Source organism: Panthera uncia, assembly GCF_023721935.1.
Source record: "Panthera uncia isolate 11264 chromosome C1 unlocalized genomic scaffold, Puncia_PCG_1.0 HiC_scaffold_4, whole genome shotgun sequence".
Taxonomy (NCBI): domain Eukaryota; kingdom Metazoa; phylum Chordata; class Mammalia; order Carnivora; family Felidae; genus Panthera; species Panthera uncia.
Genome location: NW_026057585.1, coordinates 31,675,189 through 31,681,188, shown reverse-complemented (window position 1 = coordinate 31,681,188; position 6,000 = coordinate 31,675,189). Strand labels below are relative to the sequence as shown.

The following is a 6,000-nucleotide window of genomic DNA, read 5'->3' as shown; positions in this document are numbered from 1 at the left end:
GAAGCAGATCTCAGAGGGAGGGACTGCAAATTGGAGGCATTTTATTGTTTTCTCCTTTTCACTCTGAAAACTTTCCAAAAAGAGAGATCTATTTAAGTGGCTTGCAAAATTCATCTTAAGGTCAGCTCTAATTAAGTTGGGGCCTGGCAGCTGTATGATTTCAGCGTTGTTACACCGCTGCCAACGTTGAGCTAGGTGCTCAGCTTCGCCATGAGCAGTGAGCACCAGGCTGCCTGCACAGTTCTCAGCCTCCCAGGCCCACCTGGCCACTGGGGAATGTGCAGTGGGTGAGTGCCAGAGAGAAAATCTGTCCTGCGCTTTGGAGGAAACTGATGCAGCAGTTCGACTTTCAGTTTATGGTAAATTTCAGGAAAATATGGTCATCCATTGGGTCACACAGTAGACACTCAAACGAGCTTCTCTTCTCTTTATTTCCATAATAAGAATATGATGTTAGCAATAGAGAATTGAATTGACACAATGCCTGACACATAGCAGGCATTCAGAAAATTTGTGTACGATAATAATAATAAAAAAGGTATGAAACGATGGAGAAAATAAGGAAGCAAAAAAGTCAGTGTCTGGTCCCTTGGTTTTCTATTAATTAATATGACAAAAATGTGGAAATCCTCCCTCTGGGGCTCAGTTGTTTCCTCTACAAAACAAAAAAGATTAGATGAGAGAAGAGTTCCAAAATTCCTTCCTGTTCTTAAATTTCACAAGTGAAATTTTACATAGAGGCAGTGTTACACAGGAGAAGGAACAGAACGCAAAGCCCAGAGCCCACAGGCAGGCGGGATTTAAGTCCAGACTCTGCCACTGACCAGCCATGAAAGCCTAAGCATGTTACGCGGCATCTCTGAGCCTCAATTGCTTCATCTGCAAACAGAGATGGTAAAATGTATTTTGTAGGCCTGCAGGACAATAATGAGAGAATAAGTCAGTGCCCAAATTATAGAAGGCTTTAAATAAACGGTAATTAAAAAATAATAAACCTACTTAAAGCCCGTTCTTCTTTGTAGAACAGTGCTATGGCCATTTGGGTTAGAGCGTGCTAACAGCCCCCATTCCTCGCTGTATCTGTGCTGTTTGGTGTAACTCTGCAGGGCTCTCCCAAACCTTGACTCAGCTAAGTGACTTGTCTGGCCAGTAGGATATTGGCAGAAAGGCTGCAAGCAGAGGTATGAAAAGCATTCAGACTGCCTTTTGTGACTCTGCCATTGTCATGAGAAGGATAGGCCTAAACTAACCCAAAGGTCCTAAGAAAAGGACGGCACATGGAACAGAGCCACCACTAGGCATGACCAGTCAAGGTCAGTCAAATCCCGGTTAACTCAACCCTCAGAAGCTAAATGAATGACTGTTTCGAGCCACTGAATTGTGGAGTGGATTATCATGCTGTAGTTTGATAGCCACAGCTAACTGATGCACCATTGGTTTAAATTTCTTTTTTTGACATTTATTCATTTTTCAGAGACAGAGAGATAGAGTGTGAGCAGGGAAGGGGCAGAGAGAGGGGGAGACACACACAGAATCCGAAGAAGGCTCCAGGCTCTGAGCTGTCAGCACAGAGTCCAATGCAGGCCTCGAACTCACAGACCACAAGATCATGACCCGAGCTGAAGTCGGACACTCAGCTGACTGAGCCACCCTTTGGTTTATAACAGAGGACAGGAGATGAAGATTGTTTTATTTTAAAATTGGAGTTCATTAGTAAAATTTGCAAATATATTTACCTTCCCATATATTGGCAAACATTCAGATATACTTCTAGATAAAATTTTGGAAGGAGAAAAAAAATTACTAAAATTATCTTTCTGGTTCAAATGACAACTTTAATGCTGTCTGAAACATTTTAATTTGCTAAATTATGAATGTTTGAAAACTTGCCGTTAGGTCTGAGTATTCAAGCTTTAATTTAAGATTTGGGAACTTTTAGTAGAGAGGGACTTAATACACACAGGCCCAAATCTGATTACTGAGCACGTCTGTATGTTGCTTCATGCCATTGTCCTTTTGTAAAACCTACACATTTTAGTAACAGTTTTATTCACATTAACGAGGCTTTAAAATAACAGTGTCAAAAGGTGACCCTTGGGTCAACAGGACCCTTTGTTTACAAGGTTAGCATAAAGAAGAAATTCACTTTCCACCTTCTGTGTAGGGAAAAACCCAGTTCTTCCCTGCTGCGTCTCTCTCCTTTGAGTCTCCTTGTCTACTCACATGGGACTCACACTTCTGGTCACCAAATGCACGGAGGTTTTTTTCCCCATCACAAGAAATTCTCTGTAACACTAGCTGGGCATCCTACACTGAACTGAATTCTGATACTGTCTACCACGAGACAGTGTCAAATCCCATAAGGTTTAAAGCCAGCTCCACACGACTGCCCCCCACCCACTTCAGATACCATTGGATCAAAGGTCCCAATGATCCCCTCCTTGGGTTCCATTAATTTGCCAGAGCAGCTCACAGAACTTAGAGAAACATTTACTTGAATTTACCAGTTTATTATAAAAGGATACAGATGACCATACAGATGGAAGAGACGCACAGGGCAAGGCATGGGGCTTCCACGCCCTCTTTGAGCTTGCTACTCCCACAGCATGGCTACCTTTTTACCAACCTGGATACTCCCTGAACCCCATACTTCTAGGACTTTCGCGGAGGCTTTGTCCCATAAGCATATCCATCCATTAATTCCATTTTCAGCCCTTCTCCCCTCACTGGAGGATGGAAGGGTGAGACTAAAACTTCCAAGCTTCTCATCATGGCCTGGCCTTTCTGGTGACTGGCCCTCATCCAGGTGTCATCCAGGAGTCCAGAGCCCACCCAGAGTCCCCTCCTTAAACAAAAGACACCCCCCCCCCCAAACCTTTGTCAGTTCATGAGCTCTGTGTCAGGAACTGGGGCACAGACCAATATATATTTTCTATCATTTCACAGTTAGACACATCTCTTAGAAGGAAGGACACTAGAAGAAACCAATCACCTCCAAACCAGTATAATCATTTGTTAAATAAATTAGTGTGCTAGTCTATAAAACAAGAAGCCACATTCTTCTGGCAGGACTGAAAGTAGCTGGTAAGCTTCTTCAGGGCAGGGACAAGGGCAAAAATGCACAACACAGCCATAGAGTTACTTGATTAGCAGAAGATGAATGCTCTTGTCGGGAACGGCAAGTTAGAACCTGCTCCTCATTCCTTAGGACCCAGGCCAAATGTTACTCCACCAGGAAGAATGTATTCCTTTCTCATCTGAGTTCTCCTGGGACCTGTCAGGCCTGTTTCTTTCCATGTCTGATTCTGCCACTAGGCTTTAAACTCCTCAAAGACATGAGGCACACCACACTTATCTCTGGTCTCTAATGCCTGGCAAGATGCCTTATGCATAAAATAAGCTTAATATACTATTGTTAAGTGAATGGATGATAATACTGACCCAATTCAGAAATGAGGAAGCTGAGAGTCAGAGAGATGAACTAATTTTCTGGAAACCACACAGCTGGACAAAGCTGGCAATTAAATTTGAGCCCAGCTCTGGGTGAATCCAGTCTATTCTACAGCACCCTTGAATCAGGATTCCCATGGCAATAAAAAAAGTAGCATATGTAAAGTATGCAGCACAGTAACAGGTGCTGAATAAATGTTACTTACCTTTTTCATGTTTTATTCTGGTGCCGGGAATCCCACCATTGGAGATTTACCTCTCTTCTCCTACATTCCTTTTTTCTTACAAGTTAGAAATTTATTATTGGTTAAGGGAGATGAAAAACAACCCGGATATCTTAATGTATGGCAAGGAATATCAATCGAACTATTATAGAGTCATTAATAACTATGTATGGAAGAGTTTAAAACAACAGGGAAATGCATTCAACAATGACACTGTTTTTTTTTTAAACAGCAAACTATTTTTTTAATACATGCAGTTTATTTGCAGTGCGATCACAATGCTTTCAAAAAATAGTTATTGAGAAACGATACAAAGGACATGTTAGAAGGGGGTTGGCAGTATTTATTTTTAGATGTTAAGAACAAGGATGACTTTTGCCATCCTTCTGTTTTCCTGAAATTTTCAAGTTTCAAAAAAAATGCACATGGCTCACTTTGATGCACTCACTGAAAGGTTTTCACCATGGCCAGCCTGCCTTTTTTGTTTACCAACCTACTTTGGGAGATGGACCACTGTCACCATTTTGTTCCTACTTTTTGAATGATCCTAAACCTTATCATGACATCTGTACTCCTGTATTACACTTAGTTGTTTCATACTGACCTTCTCTGCTGCCTATGAGTTTATTAAGAGCTGGGATTGTCTGACTTCTCTGCAGAATTCCAGCACTTGGCTAGTCTGCAGTCCCCTAGTAGACTCATACATTTTTGTTAAATGAATGATAATTCTCATGACTGAATTAATAGTTTGCACCGTGACCTTCCCGAAAAGGATGATAAGCCAATGTTTATATTTGTAGGTTTATATTTCAATAGCATCAGAGCTTACAAACACCATACTTCATGTTTTCATGTGTCTTGCTTATATTTTGCACATTCACAAATTAAAAAATAAAACTAAAAATGCAGATGAGCTTTTTTTTTCTCCCACATTGCCTTTTCTAAGTAATGATGAACAGTGTTTAACATGCATGCTTTTCTAACATGAAATCTGTAAATTCTCTGAACACAGGCAAAATGTATGGAAATTATATCAAATCCAATTTAAGTGTGTTTTCTTAAACTTAGGGTGTATGATATTTAGTTTCATGAGCAGAACAAATAATACAATTAGTGTTTATTCTTTGACTACTCTTTTAGTAAACAACTCAGTTAAGAAAACGCACGCAACACAAAAACACAGTGCTTCTTGGTCCTTGCTCCAAGTTTCATATGTTAAACAAAGACAGACCAACCTTAAACCTTTTGATAAATATGATGCTTGTGGTAACTGCAGCATTCACTTCGTATCCCATTTCTCCAAGTTCCTGTCAGCCAGATGTCACTTGCAATGCAAACACTAGAAAAATATGAAATAATAATTTCATACATCATCTATGTGTGCATGAGCCGGTCAAACATTCAATACAAATTCAAACTGCTACTACACGCAGAGCAAATATCATCCAAATAATATTTAAAATGATTGAAAGGCTTTTGATTTGGAAGTGTATTCTCTTAAGCTAAGTGGTCCCCAAGACCATCTAGAAAATTCAATTGTTTCATTTTTAAAATGTTTTCTGCCCAAAATTATATCAAACCCTAATGTCTCAATAGAAACACATGGGATTGGATTGCTGACTGGGCGCCTGATGTCAAAGGAAAATCTAATTTCACAATGGAATTTCCTCATACTGTCTCACCAAAATACAAAATGGATAAAATTTTAATGGATAATTTTCAGAAGCAGAACGTTAGCCATTGGGAAAATATGGAGGGGAACTTAGCATTGAGCATAGAAGAAGCTCAAGGAAGAAATGGAGTATAAATACAGATATACAATACTATATAAAAAGCATTCTTAAAAGCTTTTTCTTATCAAAAACAGAACTTCAACTTTAAAAAGCACCTTACTATCAAAATATAAGCTTTTTCTATGTCCACTTCTAAGTTTCTCTGCCCGAATCTTTTCTATTTTGTAAAATGATATGGGGAAAAGGAATCACACCATAAGCTATACTATTAGATATACATTTGCACAGTGTTGATTTCTATTTTTGATGTTAGCTACAAAAACGGTCCTGTGTACCCCTGGCTTCAATTAAGAGATAAGAGTGAATGGTATTAGCCTCAGCCCTGCTTCTTTTCACTAAGGCCCTAAAAAGCATCTCTTTTTGTTTGCTGTTCAGTGGTGAATTTTCCTGCCTGTCTGAAGGGAAGAAGGTTCAGCTCCCTCTGTTTCAAGGAAGGGACTCCATGACTATATGAAAAGCAGGGTTCAGAGCAGACAGACCTTCATATTAGCTGTATGAACTTCAGCATGTCCCCTATATCTTTGAGCTTCCGT

General features: G+C 39.8%; 1 pseudogene; it reads left to right on the top strand.

The window, feature by feature from the left end:
• The first annotated feature begins 210 nt into the window (after positions 1-210).
• LOC125913653 (60S ribosomal protein L36a-like) overlaps positions 211-6,000 on the top strand; it is a 65,520-nt pseudogene continuing 59,730 nt past the window's right edge.